This window comes from Gouania willdenowi, unplaced genomic scaffold (assembly GCF_900634775.1).
Source record: "Gouania willdenowi unplaced genomic scaffold, fGouWil2.1 scaffold_156_arrow_ctg1, whole genome shotgun sequence".
NCBI lineage: Eukaryota > Metazoa > Chordata > Actinopteri > Blenniiformes > Gobiesocidae > Gouania > Gouania willdenowi.
Window position 1 is genome coordinate 384,156 of NW_021144906.1, and position 20,158 is coordinate 404,313.

General features: G+C 41.4%; 2 long non-coding RNA genes across 5 annotated transcripts; one reads left to right on the forward strand and one right to left on the reverse strand.

Annotated features, from left to right (window-relative positions):
- Window positions 1–10: 10 nt before the first annotated feature.
- Window positions 11–19,531, forward strand: LOC114458660 (uncharacterized). Of its 3 annotated transcripts, none has more exons than XR_003673100.1 (5): window positions 11–152; window positions 13,384–13,449; window positions 13,546–13,668; window positions 14,490–14,600; window positions 19,479–19,531. It is a non-coding gene; the product is annotated as an uncharacterized LOC114458660 (long non-coding RNA). The 3 variants fall into 3 exon arrangements; XR_003673099.1 differs by having other exon boundaries at window positions 13,552–13,668; XR_003673101.1 differs by lacking the exon at window positions 13,546–13,668.
- Window positions 6,128–7,867, reverse strand: LOC114458661 (uncharacterized). 2 transcript variants are annotated; one of them, XR_003673103.1, is made up of 4 exons: window positions 7,839–7,867; window positions 6,865–6,941; window positions 6,277–6,457; window positions 6,128–6,195 (listed from the first exon to the last, which is right to left on the reverse strand). It is a non-coding gene; the product is annotated as an uncharacterized LOC114458661 (long non-coding RNA). The 2 variants fall into 2 exon arrangements; XR_003673102.1 differs by lacking the exon at window positions 6,128–6,195 and having other exon boundaries at window positions 6,208–6,457.
- Window positions 19,532–20,158: the final 627 nt, after the last annotated feature.

The window sequence follows — 20,158 nt, forward strand, 5'->3', positions numbered from 1 at the left end:
CATTGTGGCTTCACACACTTCAAAAAGGAAGAACTTGATCAGACTCAGGATTTCACTCGTTCTTATTTTTATTCTTTCCAGTGACAAGAAAGAATAAAAACCTTTGAACGTAAAACACAAGGCAAATAAGTTCATCATTTTCATCAAACAAGGTAAGTACAAATAAACACAATTTCAGGTCACTGATTTGGTAGTTAACTGTATCAAAGGCTTCATGAATCACTGTTAAGTTCAGATTCCTTGCTAGGAATGTTTAGGCTAAGTTAGGAGTTCTCTGAGAGTCTCTGGTATTTTCATGTGGTTTTTGTTTTCCATCAGTAAATTGCTGTCGTATTCCTTTCTGTTGATTCTCATCATTGTTGTTAGTGTGGCTTTGTAGGTCTTTGTATAATCTATTTTATTTTTATTCATGCTTTTATTAAACCTTTAGTTTAAACATGGCTTTTTTTCAAGTTTAAACTTTAAAAGTTTCTTTACCAGAGAAGAATTTTTTATTGATATGAATGTTTCATAGGCTTTTTTCCACATGGTCAACATAGACTGTTTTCCAATCCTGTTTCATCAAGTTAGATTTAAAAAATCAAACACTTATCTTTTTTTTTTTTGTTTAATTATCCTAAATTTTATTTGTTTGATCCTTTAAAGTTCTGGATAGTATTTTTTATTAATAATAATTCCATAAGTGAAAATATTGTCTATTAGTGTCTTACTATGAGTAGTTATCCTGGTTGGATGTGTTATTAATAAGTAAAGGCTCATGATCTACATTGAGTTAATACATGTTGTTGTTTTTTGGGTTTAAAAAAATCAATGTTAAAATCACCACATGTAAAAAAACAAAAAAAATATTACTACTAGTTTTTTTTTTTATTGTTTTGTTTCCATTTCTACAATGATATATTATTTTACCCCGTGACAAAAAAAACAAAAAACAATAACAATAACAGCAGCCTGATGACCTGATGGAGGAATATATGACTATATAAATATGAGGCACTCTGTCAGGAATATAAACTCCTGATGTTCATAACGTATTGTCGGGGTTCTGTGTAACCCCAGCATTTACCAAGTTTCAGAGATTACTGTTACTGTAAATTTACCCTTTAACAGTTTTAAACAAGGTTTGATTTTTGACAGGTTTGTGTTGAAGCTTCTACTGTTGAAATGTATGACTGAGATTTATCCATCCTTTTTAAAATGATTGAAAAAAACTGTTCTTCACTGTAATATTTGTATTGGCTCAGTGTGTTGATGAGAAATATTACAGTTGTGTGTGTGTTTGCTTTAAACTGATCATGGGGAGCAGCTACAGGTGGGACTGGTTTTAACCTCACCCTGAGGACATGAATGTATGTGAGAGGATCACAAACTTGATACTTTAGCAGGTTAGGACAAGTCAATTGTAAGATATGCTATAGTGTGTGTGTGTTTTTTACTACTTTATTAGTTATAATTAAATGATTAAACGATAGTTAGAATATGAAATTATCCATGATTAACTGTGTGTGTGTGTGTGTTTGCAAAACATATCCATTGTCCACCACAGCTGGTTTAAACTAGTTTGGGCCAGTGTGGGTGTACGTGACCCACTGCATGGACATATGAGCTGTTTTCTCCCCCAAAGTTTTTGTGTTACCATATATGGTATTAACACTGCACCCAGAGCGTTGTTGCACAGCCCTCTGGGTGTGGTCTATGTTTTCCTAATAAATACCTAGTTCTGAGGCATCACCGCAGAGCAATTCAACTTATATCGGACTTCTGTGTCTCTTTTTGTTGGGTTTTTCTCCGAGCTGCAGCTTGCACCCCTCTGCCTCTGGTCGCCTTTTGAGTCAGATAGTGTTTTTCTCCTTGAGTTGTGATTGAGCAACGGTCTTAACGTATTTAGACCTAACATTCACTGGTGCCGAAACCCGGGACCTTACATCTTTTCTTCTGGATCGGCGCGGGCGCAACCGGACCATTAGTAAAACTGCCGGCACCCCCTCCTTTGCAGGGGTGGTCATAGTTTGCTCCAGCGCCGACCCGGATGATGAGTGACGGGTCCCACGAACCAGGGAGAGCACTGACAAGGTGAGAAGCAGTTTTCTTTTCACCATAGTACCCGTGACGTACAACGGGGAGTGAAGACCGTGGTGGGTGACGTAATACTCACACGGCGTGGTAAAGGGACAGAGGGCAGACGGGAGTTGTTGTGTGGTGTTTCTTTGTGTGGTGTTTCTTTGTTGTGACGGTGTCTGTAAATCCTGTGCTGAGAACATGGGTAACGTGCAGCGTAAAGCATTGATGGAAAATAATGATGTGAAATTCATGCAGAGAAAGTATCCCGGTAGTTGTTGCTATCTGAAAGATTGGTACAAGAATTGTGGGTTTGCAGGGAAATTGTCAGATGAAGCTGGAATAGAGAAAGTGTCTATCTGGTGTGAGGGAAAGAGAGTGAAGGCATTAAAAAAGTTACGTCCTAAGCAGGCTGAGTTAATAGCAGACCACTTAAGAGTAGTGTGTATCTGGAAAGATGCTATGAGTATCAGGAAAAAACAGATAGAGAAAGGTGAAGAGAGAAGGAAACAGAAAGTGTTAGCAGCAGCTAAAATACAGCCTTGTGATGAGACCGTGTGTGCACCGCGTAGAGTTGAGGAGACAAATCAGCAACAGATTGGAGCCGCAGGAGGTTTACAAGAGGGGGGTGCAGTTGTAGGGCAAGAAACAAAGGGACCTGTGACTAGGGCAGCTAAACAAAAGTCAAAACAGATGAAAGAAAGTGTTAACAGTGAGGAGGATGGGCGATATCATATAGCTCAGACGGGAATAGAGAAAAATCTATATCCAATTTTACCCATGATAGAGGTAGCTAATCCTCGTGCAGGAGAGCCCCTCGATCCACAGGATCCATTACAGGGTGCCCATCCCCCACAGCTGTTGTTGTTTCGGCCATGGACGGAACAAGAGGCATTAGATGCCTGTAGGGGCGTATGTGATGTCGAGAAAGACCCGACTGCTTATGCTGAACAAGTACGTGGGTTGATTGAGACATGGCATTTAAATGGACTGGAGGTGGAAAAGGTTCTAAAACTAACACTTAGACACCGATATCCAGTAGTGGTGGGCGGTTTTACCGGGAGACAAGTTAACCGTCAGCCCCTAGCACATAACTCTAATGAGCTGCGACAGCAGGTTGAAGCACTGATGCAAAGAGTGAGAGCTACTTACACTAAACCCCCAAGCCACGAAGAAATAAGTGCGTGTCGTCAGAAACCAGACGAGACGCCAATGGAATATCGTGCCCGTTTAGAAACGGTTTTTAGGACTAATAGTGGGCTCCCCCATTCTCCACTGGCGAATGATCCATACCAAATACAGCTAAAAATGTGGTTAATCAGTGGTTTGTTGCCAAACGTGTCAGATTTCATAAAAAGAAACTGTGTCACACACCGCACCCTCACTGTTCCAGAGCTAATGGAATGGGCCGAACATGCTTATGAAGTCACTGAAAGAAAGAAAATAAAAACTGAATCAGCTAATGTTAATGTATTGGCTGAGGCCATGGCTGCAGCTCTAGTGAGCCAACGCTCAGGGTTTAAAAGACAGGGAAAAAAGCCATATCGCACCAGAACGCCTGATGAGGAAAAACAAGCAAAAATAGATCGAGAAAAAAGACAATGTTTCATTTGTCATGAGGAAGGACACATGGCAAGAGATTGCCCAAAAAGAAAGCAAAAAACAGACCATACGTCGTTCGGGCAAACTCCTCGGCAGTGACGCCAGGACTGGCCGGAGGAAAATGTAATCAGTGACTCCGGAACAGATAATGAAACCCCAGAGTGTGACATAGCCTTTGTAGGGCAAGATGAGGATGTTAACCAATATGACAATGATTTACCTGCAGAATATGACCATCCCCCGCCTATAAATCCAAACCATTTCGTTGATTTCTCCATTTATGCAGCTGTAACATTAACACATGACAAATACCCAAAACGTACACTGTTGGTGGGACCAAAACAAACACCAGTCGCCTTTCTGTGTGACACAGGGGCTGATGTTTCGGTCCTCCGTGATCAGGTGGAGGGCGTGGTCACTTCCAAAAAGGTTATTGGCATAGTGGGAGTAGGTGGAAAGCCTCAATATGCATGTTGGTCTGAGGAGGTCATTGTGCAAGATGAAGATGGTTCATATTACACACACCCATTTATTTTGACAACTGATTGTCCCTTCAATTTAATGGGAAGAGACCTCCTCAGTAAATTACAGATCAGTTTAGTGCCAACGGCTAATGGAATAGTGCCAAAGAAATTTTTATCAGATACTAAAGAATCACTTATGGTGTTGCAAAGCCCAGTCATTCCTAATAAATTCTATACATTGGATCCAGTGTCAACAGGCCCTCGGTCAGTGGTTGGGTCTATGGAAGAACTGCGGGCTAAAATAGCTAAAACATTTGTAATTCCCACAGATGCACAGACACAGTGGCCACTACATGTTACAATGATGTATGTCAGACCTGTTGGACCCCTGCCAGGTCAACCAGACTGGCTACGGAGACCAGACCTGTCCCCTGAGGGCAGAGCAGCTGCTAAAGCCTGGGAGGAAAAGTTCTTGCGATTGTCACCACAGAAAATAACATTGACAGACGTTTGTTGGTCTCCAGATGGATGGATTATAATCAGAGTGACGTTGCCTCCAGAGCTGACACCAATAAACCCCCCACGGTTTCCACACATCTGCTTACAAAAACCTGCACATAAACAGTGGAAAGATGCAAATGATCTGTTGGCTGCACTTCCTGTCAAGAGTGACCTTTGGAGGAAAGAGAGAAACAATGTATTCACATACAAAGGCTCCTTTTGTGGCTTTGTGAAAAAACAAATGTTGAACTGGTGTACTTTGGCGCCCCCTGCTGTGCATTTGGATGCATGACTGTCTGTGTGCACTCTGACTTCAGATGACTTTCCTTCAGTACCATCATGTCTGTGGGCTACATCAAAAACAGATGTTGGACTTATGACAACCGCAACATCTGTAACCATAGATCCAGCCACATCTCACAGGCCTCGAATTAGACAATATCCACTCAAATCAGATGCAAAAGAAGGAATAAAGCCTGTTATTAATGATTTACTGACTGCAGGCGTGTTACAGGAACATGACGCAGCTGAATGCAACACCCCCATCTTCCCTGTAAAAAAGCCACAAGGTGGCTGGAGAATGGTGCATGATTTAAGAGCAGTAAATCAGGCTGTTAAATCACGAGCTCCAAATGTACCAGACCCACACACATTGTTAAATGAATTACAACCCCATCAAAAATGGTTCACTGTAATTGATTTAAGTAATGCATTTTTCTCCATCCCTCTTCATAGTACAGCGCAGGGGTGGTTTGGATTCACATTTGAGAACAAAAAATACTCTTACACTCGCCTTCCACAAGGGTTTTGTGACAGCCCTACGATTTTTTCAGCGGAGATTAACAGATGCATCAGCCACCACACGTGGCCAGAGACCACACAGATAATTGTTTATGTTGATGACATTTTATTGGCAAGTCCCACCAAAGCGGAAAATGAAACAGAGGCAATCAGGCTGTTCACACATTTGGCAAAAACAGGAAATAAGGCCTCATTGGAAAAACTCCAATTTACACAGGAAAAAGTAACATTCCTTGGACATAACATTTCAGCTGAAGGGAAAGAACTTACTACATCACGTAGGGAAGCAGTACAAATGGCACCAAAACCGCTTACCGTCAGACAAATGATGGCCTTTTTAGGCCTAGCAAATTATTGCAGGTCGTGGATCGTTGATTATGCCATCATAACTGCCCCATTACAGAATCTAATGTTAGACACACATCAAACTTTAAGCGCACCTTTGCAGTGGACACCTGAAGCGGAAGAAGCATTTACAAAAGTGAAACAAATCATAACAGGAACAGGGGTGATGGCGCTGCCAGATTACAACAAGCCATTTACACAGTCTGTTGACTGTAAGAACGGTTACATGACATCAGTACTACTACAGCAATATGGTGAGAAGCAACGACCAATAGCCTATTACTCTAAACGATTAGATGATGTGGCTAGGGCGCTTCCCCATTGCGTTCAGGCGGTTTGCGCCGCGGCCATGGCGGTGCACGCGTCTGCTGAAGTAGTGTTGTTCCATCCTTTGACACTGTTAGTCAGCCATGCAGTTGACATCCTGTTGACACAAACAAAAATGTCATTCTTATCTCCTGCCAGGTTTTTACACCTTACTAATACCTTGTTGACACCAGCCAACCTCACTCTAAAGCGCTGTGCTGCTTTTAACCCAGCTACATTGATACCAACAGCTGACGATGGGACACCGCATGACTGTGGACAGTTAGTGTCGGTGACATGCAAACCACGTCCAGATTTGACAGACATTCCATTAGAAGACGGAGATGTAGTTTTTGTAGATGGCTCCTCCTCCAAAGCACCTGATGGAACAAATCATACTGGTTATGCAGTAGTTACATGCGACACTGTGTTAAAATCAGGCAAATTGGCTGGAAATCAGTCTGCACAGGCAGCTGAAATTGTGGCCTTAACAGAGGCCTGTAAACTTTTCAAAGGTAAGAAAGTCACAATTTACACTGATAGCCAGTATGCTTTCTCCACAGTTCATGTGTTTGCTGCTCAGTGGGCTAGGAGAGGTATGAAGACATCTAGTGGTAAGCCTGTGCAACATGCCTCCTTGTTAAAAGACCTTCTTGCTTCAGTCCTCTTACCTACATCATTGGCGATATGTAAATGCAAGGCACATACTGGCGCCACTGATGCTGTCTCTGGGTAATGCGAAAGCTGATGTTGAAGCTAAAAAAGCTGCTTTTACTGAAGCACTTACTGTTCAGTTGTTGCCTGTTGATGTTGTACCACTTGGCTTGCCGGATGAAGTCCTGATTGATATGCATGCTAATGCTCCTGAAAATGAAAAAACAAAATGGGTTACTGAAGGTGCTGTTAAAAATGACTCTGGAGTATTTATGTTAAATGACAAGCCGTGTTTGCCTAGATGTTTGTTTGACGTCGTTGCTAGAATGAGCCATGGGTTGGCCCATGTCTCAACAGGAGGGATGGTAGACATAGTCAAACAGTCATTTCATATACCACTAGGACTCCAAACCCATTTTAAAAACTTTTGTCGTCAGTGTATCATCTGTTGCCGTCATAACCCTCAGGGTAATGTTAGGCCCCCTCGGGGTAAAACACCAGCTGGTACATATCCTTTTGAGGTCATTATGATGGATTTCATAACACTGCACACTATTCAGAGGTATACGTATTGTTTAGTTCTGGTGGACTCATTCTCAAAATGGGTCACCATAGTGCCCGCTAAAACAAATGATGCAATGACAGTGGCAAAGGCCCTTTTGACACGTATAATACCTCAACATGGCATCCCACGACAGATTTGGAGCGACAATGGACCCCATTTTGTTAACAGAGTAATACTCCTGCTGACAGAAGCCATGGGCATTGAATTAAAACATCACTGCTCCTACCACCCAGCCAGTGCTGGATTGGTAGAACGCAACAATGGTACCATTAAAAACAGATTAAAAAAGGCTGTAGAACAAACAAACAGGCCCTGGCCAGAGTGTGTTCACCTGGTAGAAATGTATATGCGCATAACACCAAACACACAGGGTTTGACCCCCTTTGAGGTTGTCACAGGACGACCTTTTCACCTACCCCTCACCAGTTCTAAGTGGGTGCAGGATCAGGAGGGAGAGTTGGATCCAATAACAAAATGGATGGTTAAATTATTCACAGATGCTGAAATTGTTAAAGCTAATACACTGCCTAGTCTCTCTTTACCTGTTTCAGATCCCCTGCGTCCTGGTGATTGGGTCCTAATCAAGGTGATTAAGAGGAAACACTGGTGTACTCCACGGTGGGACGGTCCTTACACAGTTCTGCTAACCACACCAACTGCATTTAAGATAGCTGAAAGGCAAACGTGGATACACCAGTCACACGGGAAAAAGGTACTGAAACCCACCACAGCAGGTGATACACCCTAGTAAAACACAGAGATGGATCTGTTGTTCCTCCTCCTCCTCGTGGGATCCCAGGAAGTGCTAGCAGGGGCTCTAAGCTCACCTTGGTATGATTACACAGGTAGATGCCCCAGGGGCCTTAGCCTCATTATGTGCATACCACAAATACCGGACATTTTAAGTGACGTTACAATTCCACTAGAGGCCCTGGCTAATAAAGGCTACAAACCATGGAAACATGGTAAGGACTATGCAAATTATGATTGGTACATGCAAGTCCGGAGAGCAGACCAAACATGGTCTGCTCATGGTTGGTCTGACGTACCCCTCCATACAAGCTACACCCCTATTACCTGGCCCCTCACACCATCTACACGTACCGTTACAGCGGCATATCTGTCATTGCGAAAAACAATTGTCCAAAAACAAAACATCCTACTCCTAACCGTTAACACCACCGCGGTACCTCCTTCTTGTTTAGTTATGGGATTCTGCCCTGATGTACAAGGAACGGATCCCACCTTTTGGGTGAATATTTGTATTACACCTCCGGCCACTCCCGTTGTAGTTAAACCACGTATGGACATAGTGTTGTCTCCTGAGGCTAGACAGAATATACAAGTTATTAATGCAAAACCTATGTCAACTGAAGAACCTGACTCGTTACTCGCATTACTGTCTGAGCATAATAATCACGTCCATCATCGTCTGCGCGCTAATTCTTGGTACCGTATGGTAGAACTATCTGCACGAACAGTAACTAATGATAGTTGCTATGTTTGCTCACATCTGCCGCATGCTGTAACATCCCCTACTTTGTTGTCTGCGTCCCTGCCAGCCCCCGACTCAAAGAACGTGCTAGATTGTTTACAAAATAAGTCCATGATCTCGTGCCCTCCTGTTTTACCAGTGCTAAAGACCCTCGAACCCCTAGGTCAGGCTGCTAAACACCTAAACACGAATGCTGTCCCTTGTGGTAGTTATACTCACTGCTATCCTTTATGCGTACGATTTATTGGTCCACCAACTAACACCAAAGGCCTACTATCAGTAGACATAGACCATTGTGCTACCGTTCAGAACGTCAGTACGGTTGCCCCAATGTTTGCTAGAGACGGTGTTTGGTTGAAGTGCGGTGACAAAGTTTATCCTTCCCCTCCAATTAATATGTCAGCCGTTTGTGTACCAGTAGCAGTCACAGATGGGTCTTTCATAGTTCATATGACAATGCCTAGTCGTTCTCGTCGTGAGATTATAACCTTCACCCCTCATGATCCAATATGGGGCTCAAACGTCCCTCACGAACATAGACATTGGTCAACTAGCCAAAAAGTCGTTCTTGCTCTTTTTCCTAACATAGGCGTGGGTAAGAATTCCCTTATGAAAGAGACCCTCCAATACCGCCTTCACATGCTTCTTAATGCTACTTTAGCTGTTGATAACAAAATGAATGCTAGAACAGCGGCCACCGCGCAAATGGCTATTCAGAACCGTATGGCCTTAGATACGATTTTAGCTTCCACAGGTGGTGTGTGTGCTATGGTGGGTGCTACCTGCTGTACATACATACCTAACAACTCCTCGGAGTCCATCGAAGACGCCCTGCAAACACTCCGCAACCTGGAAGGTGCCATGTCAGCTGACGAGTCCAATGTCCATTCATCCGGGTGGGACTGGCTGTTCCAAGGCTCCTGGTTCCAATTTCTGCTACGTCTGGGTCTCCCTCTTCTGGCTGTGCTGCTGGTCGTTGGTCTTGCCTGCTGCTGCATCGTCCCCTGTGTGAAGAAAGGCATAGACAACATGATCATCGGTGCTATGCAGGTCCAGGCTTCCCCAGAGTACCAACTCCATGTTATGGGTCTCTCCCCATCTGCCCCATTGATGGACTAAGACCCTGCCACACCTTCCCATCATCACAGTGAGCGGTAAAGGTTCACTGCTACTGAGGGTCATGTGCTAGTAACCTCTGACCCTCCCTTACCAACTCCAAAAACACACTGAGACCTAAAGCCCCATTTTCGACACCATGGTTTTGGGTCATCATTTGTACATACACCCTGAACTGTCTCCAGATCACCGTGGATCAGAATCGATGTTCGCCCCAGCAGGGGGGGACGGTGGGGAATTTTTCCCGCACTAGCTGTCGGGTTTTCGCCCCACCTCACGGTGGTCATCCCTGTTGTTTTGGTCCTATGATGGCACCGGGTAAACCTGTGAAGACGCCCGTCGGCTTGATGTTTTCCAAACCCACAACAGGGCGGATATGTAAGATATGCTATAGTGTGTGTGTGTTTTTTACTACTTTATTAGTTATAATTAAATGATTAAACGATAGTTAGAATATGAAATTATCCATGATTAACTGTGTGTGTGTGTGTGTTTGCAAAACATATCCATTGTCCACCACAGCTGGTTTAAACTAGTTTGGGCCAGTGTGGGTGTACATGACCCACTGCATGGACATATGAGCTGTTTTCTCCCCCAAAGTTTTTGTGTTACCATATATGGTATTAACACTGCACCCAGAGCGTTGTTGCACAGCCCCTCTGGGTGTGGTCTATGTTTTCCTAATAAATACCTAGTTCTGAGGCATCACCGCAGAGCAATTCAACTTATATCGGACTTCTGTGTCTCTTTTTGTTGGGTTTTTCTCCGAGCTGCAGCTTGCACCCCTCTGCCTCTGGTCGCCTTTTGAGTCAGATAGTGTTTTTCTCCTTGAGTTGTGATTGAGCAACGGTCTTAACGTATTTAGACCTAACATCAATGTTTTTGGTGCGTGTCACGTCTTTTATTTAGAGGAATGTACACAGGAGTCAGGCTGTGTCGTCACATTAAGATCTTTATTTTACACTCTAAACTCCTTTACCCTGTTGGCCTTTAATCATGTGACTCTTTACACAGATTCTATTGGCTGATCATAACAACAGCTCTAGGTAACGCTCAAGAGAAATATTACACCACATCTCCTTTTTTTCAAAACAAAGAGACAATCTTAATCTTGGAAACGTAAACAAGGTTAGACACTTCTGTGAACTTCCTGTAAAATAAACTAAAGACTTATTACACTTATTAACCAATCATTTTAACTGGATCCATAGGCAGAGTTTGAGATTCTTGCCAGGGGGTAGCAAAAAATAATTATATATATATACAGAATGTCTCAAGTTTTGCTTCATAAATAAGGATTGAAAACAAATGTATCAACCTAACTGTTTTTATTATTATTTTTCATTTCTGTAAGATAAGTTTCTAAAGCTGTATTATGGACCTGTCAAAATAAATTGAAAATACAGCTTGAAATGTTCAGCCCCCACTGTAACTTAAAGAATGAGAGAGTAACGAGTTATTATTTATTATATGTTCTACATGATATATCATACAACACTGGATACATGTGCTTTAACATGGAGGGAGAGACTAGCTGTCATTTGTAAATCACTAAGTTAAACAGCAGGTAGGGTAGAATAAAAGGATCCATATGGATTAAAAGCATTTAAAAGACCAAGATAGATAAATAATAATCATTTTGCCCTTTTTTTGTTTTCTATAAGGAAACAATGTTCAGATGTTAGAGTTGTCACTAAAGCAAAAAAATACCTTTAAAGTCACTGACAGGGTTTTTTTGTAAGAAAAAGGCTTTTTTCTCAGTTTTTTGCTCTGAAACTGAAGATTTGTGTAAAACTTCCTCTATTCAACGGCTGATTACAAAAGAACAAAACGAGCCAGAAACAATTTTTTTTTTTTTTCATGACAGTCGAGGCTTCAATCTTTCAGAATTCAGATTTCAGATAGTCATAGTAGAAAATATTCTGTGGGTCTTTAAAATCAGTCAGAATGCTCAAAAACGGCTGGCATTGAGGGGGTTGAAAATCTGAAAATGACTGGCACTGAATGAGTTAATATCACAATGTCCAGCGACCCCTGAGAACGATTACGTATAGGATACAGTTATTTGTTATTTATTGTGTGTGATGTGTATGTGAAAAACAATAATTCAAAAATCTTTAAAAATAAAACTTTAATTAGTTTTTACCTACTTTTTAACCAATTACGAGACATTTAAACCCCATTTTAAATCCAAGCTGACCCCACATGGGGTCCTGACCCCAAGGTTGAAAAAAACTGCATTAACCTAATGACTCCATATCCATTGTTTGTATTTTATAAATCCGTTTCACTATATTTTAATAGTTTATTGAATATTGTGTTTGTGGCATATTTTTGCTACAATTTAAGGGGCGGCTGGTAAATTTTTATTGTTATTTATTTATTTATTTATTTATTTATTTTGTGGGGAGGGGGTATTACTAACACACAGACAAAACAAACGTGTACAATGATTAATAAAAGGTCAATATAAAATGATTAGAATCATGGGGACACTCTGGCTATACCTATTTAAGACTTAGTGACAGCAAAATTTCATATTCAAAATATATATTTTTTTAGATAACTTTATTTCCAATTAAGATTTGATGTCCAAAAGGAATGTTCCAGCATTTAAATGTGTGAGTGCACGTATTTAATTTCAAACTAAATAATATATTGTCTAAAATAGATGTGAGTGTTTTAAATCTCTGAAGAACTGAGTAAACAGTTGTTTTCCCTCATTTCACCTTCTCTCCCTTTCTTTGACTTTTTGTCCTGGTTTTCCTTTCTTGAGGAAAGACATGCTGCTTTCTATCTCCTGCTCCACGTCACATCCACAGTTCAGACTGTAGAAGCACATGTGGGTCGTACCATTAGCACTGTTTACTGTACACTGTGAAGGGCAGCTCGTCCACCTGCGCTCGATCTCCGCCGCATGGAGAGAACCAGCCATAATCATCCAGGCAGGCATCGGTGAAGGGTGAAGAGATGGGTGGGATCGGCTGCGTGTGTCTCGGTGTATTGGTTACAAGGGGCGGGGGTCAATTAGCATATGTAACATTTAACTTGAACATTTAACATTTCGATTTAACATTTAAATATAAAATTAAGCATTTGGATATGATGTATAACATTTAGATTTAACATTTAACATTTAACATTTAGATTTAACATTTAGATTTAACATTTAGATTTAACATTTCGATATAACAAATACCATTTAGATTTAAATATTTAGATTTAATGCTTTTTTTATGTGGTTAAATGTTGTGTTAAATGTAGGAAAATGTGCTAAATATGAGAAAAGTGAAATAAATAATGAAAATGTGTTTGCTACAACTTATCATTTATTATTATTATTTGTGTGAACATCGTTCTATGTCACACTTGATGGCAACGTAAAGATGTGTGTGTGTGTAGGTGTGTGTGTAGGTGTGTAGGTGTGTGTGTAGGTGTAGGTGTGTGTGTAGGTGTGTGTGTAGGTGTGTGTGTAGGTGTGTCTCTCCTATGGATCAGGACACGGTGACGGAACAACATGAGATCCAGACTGAAGATCAGAGGTGAGACCACGTCAGAGCTCAGCACTCACACCTCTGTACATCAGTGTTACAGTGTGTGTGTGTGTGTGTGTGTGAATGTGTGTGTGTGTGTTCAAGGACCAGGAAGCAGCTCACACCTGGACCTGTACCTGGACCTGGACCCAGCTGTGTGTCCTTTAGAAGTGACCAGTCCATGGACCTACCCATTGTCTTCAAAGATGGTCCATCTACTGACCCACAGTGAGTCCACATAAAGAAGGTTGCTGGTTGTCTTCCTGATGGTCCAGGGGCCTCATTTATTGATCAAATGCTAACACACTTTAGGACCAATGCTTGTTAACAATATAAAATAAACTGTATTATCTCTGATCAATGAATGGATCATATACTGTGTGGTAAACAGAGGAGATAAACACGTATATTTATATAAACATATTATTACTGATGGTTTAAACACATGGAGACTGTGATCATCTCAATAAAAAGTACAGGATACTTTACAATTTTTTATTGCTAACAATCATTGGTGGAAAGTGAAGTCACATGATCTAAACTCTAACACATGTCCATCTGTCCAAAGCACAAATGTTGTTTATTACTGTAAATGACTGATTTAGTCTTTATGACATCATATACAATCATTTAGAACCATCAAAGATCTTATTTTATAATCAAACCTGACGTAAATAATTCAAAGTTAAAGATCAGATGTATTTAATGTAATGCTCTTTGTTGTTAGTATTGTGCAGTTCAGTGTGTGTTTCAATGGTAACACTATGTGTTAGTGTTGTGGTTCAATGAGCTTCTGTTGAGACGTGTATGAAGTGTTTAGTTGATGATGAGATTAACTGTTGATCTGAGATCATGATGGACATGTGTTAGAGTTTAGATCATGTGACTTCACTTTTTACCAATGAATGTTAGCAATAAGACACGCCTCCAATTGATCATATATGGTAGTAGCATCACTGTAAGAATGAGTGAACAGTGGATTCTGACCAAAGCTCTGTGTGTGTGTGTGTGTGTGTGTGTGTGTGTGTGTGTGTGTGTGTGTTTTCAAGAACCAGGAAGCAGCTCACACCTGTTCCTGGACCCAGCTGTGTGTCCTTTAGAAGTGACCAGTCCATGGATGTACCCATTGTCTTCAAAGGTGGTCCATCTACTGACCCACAGTGAGTCCATATAAAGAAGGTTGCTGGTTGTCTTCCTGATGGTCCAGGGGCCTCATTTATTGATCTGTTCATAGAACTGGTTCTAAATACGTTCAGACCAATGAAATGTAGAATGTGCACCAGTACAAAAAGAATCAGTATTTATGAAGCGTGTGGACAGAGGTCGTACACACAGCAGTGTTGATTCATCTCTCAGTCCATGTGGACTAAAGTGTCAATCACTTTTCTTTGCTTTCACACTAAATACCCTAAATAAATGACAAAACAACAAAAGTGTGCAGCAATTATTACAACCTTGCTGAAAACTGAACGTTGGGGGTACCTACGCTCAAAACCGCTGGAGAGAACCCTGGAAATGTTACACAAAATATTGTAAACAGAACTTTACAAATACTACTGTAAGGTTTTTTTCTGTCCTTTCTATTCAGATCTTTGAATTCAACAGATCTGAGGACAGATTACAACAGTAATTCTTTTCTCAGTGTAATTTATTCTAAGAGTTAGGGTTAGATTAGAGTTAAGTTATATGTAATTTATGAGACTTGTGATTGTTTAATGAATAGTTTGTTGAACTCAGCACTTAACATTCAATTCAAATGAATTGAATGTCTGCGCGTGCGTTTTCTGTTCGTTTTTTTTCACGCCACCAAATTATCGATCTTTTCGCCAGGCGTGCAATTTTCGGTGAGTTTTCGGGCGTTTTTAGGGGGTCGAATTAGCGTTCAAAGTGGGGAGGTACATATTAATAATAAATAAAAGCGAAAACAATAGGTTCCTCTGTCCCATTCTGGGACATCGGACCCTAATAATAATAGTGACTAGGAATGTGTGTGGACCTGTTACACTGACCAGGAGCGTCTGATGGTGAGAGGGTCACTGATGGCTGATGAGGATCCTCTGTCGTTGGGGTCTGCCAGCATAGAAGCAGCTCTGCAGCAGGTGGAGTAGAGCGGTGTTTGTTGATGGCTGTACGTAGGACCAGAGTGTCTCTGTACTGCTGCTCTGAGAAGTTTTAGACGGGCTATGGAGGATTTGGACTGATGGGAATTCAGTCCCAGCAGTGGTGGATGCGTTTTCCTGGTGGATGTTTCAGTCGCTCAATTGGACTGAGTTTGTTTCCATTTTTGTATGAAAGGGCTTCAAAACTATTATGGAGAGTAAGCGGAGGAGGGACGCCATTTTCTGCCGGCGTACGACAGCTTTAGCCCATGATTGCTGGGAACTTTATCATTGTCATACAATGAAAGAAAGATGACAGCGCTATTGACTGTTAAACGACTGTGTCCGTGTACTTGGTGAGTAGCTCATCTTTCTTTTTTAGCTTGTTAGAATGACAAATCTCTTCCCATAGTCATTTCCTTGTTGGTGTTTAGTAATAAAATGTATATCTCTGTAGATGTGAGCCATTTGATCTATTGTGTGTGTATATACAGTATATATATATATAAGTATTATGAAACACATAGTACAGTAACACACACACACACAATGGATTACACACACACAACTTTTTTTTTACAAATCCTAATTCTACACACGGATTGAAACAGACAAACACACACAGATTTTTTAATGAATATGTCCAAGCCTCTCATTCGGGGAGTGATGGTTTGTTTTGGAAATAATAAATTGCATATGAAGTTACTCACTACTTTTTTACTCTTACTCGAGTACTTATTTTTACGAGTGCTTTTCCTTCCACTTGAGTAATTATATATTATGAAGTAACAGTACTTTTACTCTACCCACCACTGGTTGATGTTTCATTGTTTTCATTGGTTGATGAGTAATGCAGTACACCTGTGTAGGGAACTAAACCCCCAAGTTGATCTGTGACTTAGAACATTGGCTTCACCAGTCAGTGGAGTCGGGGAGTCTGTCGCCTACTGTGAAGTGCAAACGTGCCCCACGGGGGGATCTTCTCCCTCTTCCTGCCCGAACAAAAGCACAGGAGAATCCAAGAACAGTTTTCCCCCTATATCACCTCTCTGCTACATTACGATCAACAGAAGAACATCCCTCTTCTCCCCCCTTTTCAAACAGATACTTTTGGGATGCTGTAAGATCAAAGAACTGTCCCAATGACCCTTTTGCCCCCTGTGGTGAGATGTCACAGAAGGACACTTTCCAGGCCCCCTATCTGAGATGTCTCCCAGTGAGGAAGGGAGAACAAAGAAATTGTATTATGTTTGAAAAGTTACAAATGAAAACATTATTGGAATGATTTCTACAGAAATTGAAATTGCAAATATTGTCTGTTCGATCACACTCGTTTCATGTAATTCAATAACCAACAGAATGCTATTTTAAAGTGTTTATCATTTAAAAGTGCTTAAAATTACCAGAAAACATCACAAAAGTTAGTTTGAGGTATCTACTGCAACCCTATAGTTAAGAAGAGGCATAACATGATTTTTGACATTTATGTTTATGAGTAATTACAAGTAAAATTCATTAACCGGTTCCTAAAGTGTTCCTAGGATATTTTCCAGTCGTGTTTGGTATCAAACTCTTTCATTATAGATGATATTTCAAGATATGATGTTGAAAAGATGTTTTGAAATATGTGAAATTAATTATTAGGCATTCTTTTATGTTTAGAATCATCCCTTTGTCGTCTGTCTTTTGTCTCACATACACACACCCAAGACACACCCAAAGGCAGCCAGCTGAGATGCTGGCAACTTTAAACCAATCAACAAAGTTCCTTCCTTAGGAGGCAAGTCCCAAAGATAAGCTTTTAAAAGGAAGAACGCTGCCAGAAACTTCAGTTTTGGGACGCGGGCGTTTCATTACTCAACGCGTTTCCATCCTCACCTTTTCACTTATTTCATTTTATTTTTAGTTGAAACAGTGAGATTTTTGGAATGAACAGCTGTTTGGTTCGGACGAATCCAGCATTTAGTGACGTGCGTAACAGCCGAAAGGAGCCCGGCCTGTGACCCACTGCGGTAAGCCACGAGCCATTCTCTAAACCCAGCTGCGAAAGCCAGAACCGCTTGGATCGGCTGAAGCGGCTAATCTGTTGAAACGCAACAGAACTCTACGGTGGCACGTCCTGCTGCATTGCGTCAAACAGCACCACCAGGTCCAACCCTTACATCATCTTCAAGGTACAAGGATGAACTTTCATCAGCAACTTCATCCACAATAGATCACATACATACTTCCATAACTGCAAACTTACACACACTCACAACATGTTCCACACACAGTTCATCTCATTCATGTTGTTCGTCTCCCCTGTCCGTCTCCCTCTCTTTGTTATGAGCTCTCTTTATGATTTATTATTCGAATATGTATCCTGCATTTTTATTCAATATTTAGTAGACTAGCATTCTCCTAGATTAGTGATTTCACTTTATTACATATAATCCTCACTTTTATTAGCCTAGAAATGCATTTTATCATGATTTAATTATCCCATTTCAATTGATATTTTGACTGTGTTAATTGTTGACTTTTGAATAAAAGGTTAAACATCATCTTTGATTCCTCTGATTCATTAAAGCTGTGATTATGGTGTAGATGTTGCTGTTAGAATTCACTTTTCCCTGGTTTCACATTGATGAGTTTAGTCTAAAACTTAGACATATTTCTCCTGTTAAAAGGAGTGGCACCCCACAAAATTTGAAGTAATATTAATAATCATAATTAATATTCTTAGTTATATAACCCATTAATAATAATTCATCCTCCTACACCTGAGTGGAAACGGGAGGGAGTCTGATCACACACACACACACACACACACACACACACACACACACACACACACACACACACACACACACACACACACACACACACACACACACACACACACACACACACACACACACTTCTCCCTATATTATACAAATAAACAGAAACTTTAACAGTTATAGTGAATCTGGATGCCAGCATAATTTTTCATCTTCACTGGTTTCCTTCTATACAAACATTTACATGGATTTCCTCACAGATCCAAATCTCCTCAGACCGGAACAGACTCGGCCCGGACTCTTTTAGTGTCATTAATCCACAACAGTCAGTTTAGATGCACACGGATATTGTAAAGCATTTATTAAATAATCTATTAACGGTATCATTGCAGATGACTGATGATATAATCACTGTAGAGCTAGGACTAATAACATCATCACCGAGTCTGTCGACTCAGGAGGTGTGGCGTTGGGGTGGGGCTTCCAAACAAATACAACGTTGCACACCCTTGAACCAAGCAGTAGCCTTATTGAAAGTCTCAAGTCAGTCTGATCCTGATCCACAGAGATATTTGAGGAACACACACACACACACTGTTTGTGAACGGGTGCCCAGCGTGTCCTTTGGTAGCTACCATCTGACTGACCTGGAGTATGCCAACAACACCATCCTGCTCAGCACATCCTACAGCCAGTTAAGAGATGCACTGGGCATATACAGTGAAGGGGCAGAGAAGCTTGGCCTTCAAGTGAGCTGGACAAAGACCAAGTTTATGCATGTCGGTGATGGATCAGATCCACCCCCTCTTCAGCTTGGCAACAATATTGTTTAGCCGGTCAAAAGCTTTGTATATCTCGGCTCCACAGTAACAGGCAATGGGGACCTAAAACCAGAAATTACTCACAGAAGAGCCCTGGTAGCTTCAGCTCTGCAGTCTCTCTGGAAACCACTCTGGCAGCATTGCTCCATCTCATGCAAAACGACAACTTGGCAGTACTTTCCATCCTGCTCTATGGCACGGAGACATGGCCCTTGAGCATGACTCTGTCTCCAACTTAGTGCTCTGCAGGACATCACCCACTGTTACTGATGTTCACATGATGTTAGCAGAGCTTCCTGTGCTTTCCTCCAGCTGCTCCTCAGCATGTCTGAGTGTCTGTGTCTTCTCCACAGCAGCTTGGAGGGTGTGGATGGTTCCTCTGGAGCTGAGCCTGACTCCATCTTTATGGTGTGTACATCTACAAAGACACTAAACCTGTGTCAGCCTGTGATCAAACCACTGTATACACACACACACACACACACACACACACACACACACACACACACACACACACACACACACACGCACACACACACACACACACACACACACACACACACACACACACACACACACACACACACACACACACACACACACACACACACACACACACACACACAGATGATTGGAGCAGGCCTTCACTCATCACCTTTAATGTGTTTGTGTTCCAGCTGCTGGATGACAACATCATCAGCTTTGTTAAGGCTGAACTCAAACACATGCAGAAGATTGTGGATGGAGATGATCCAGAGTGCTCAGAGAGTCAGATGGAGGGTGAAGATGAAGAGCAGAGGAGGAGCAGGGAGGCCTTTCTGAACATCACACTGTATTTCCTGAAGAGGATGAACCAGGAGGAGCTGGCTGAGCGTCTGCAGAGCAGTAAGAGCATGTGAACTTCTTCACTGTGAGGAACATCACATGAAGGACATAAAGCTGGCTTTTCTTTTTCAAAGCACAATTCAATCACTCACATTTAATCTGAGGAACCATCCAGACTGAGAACATCACACACTTTGATCTCCAATGT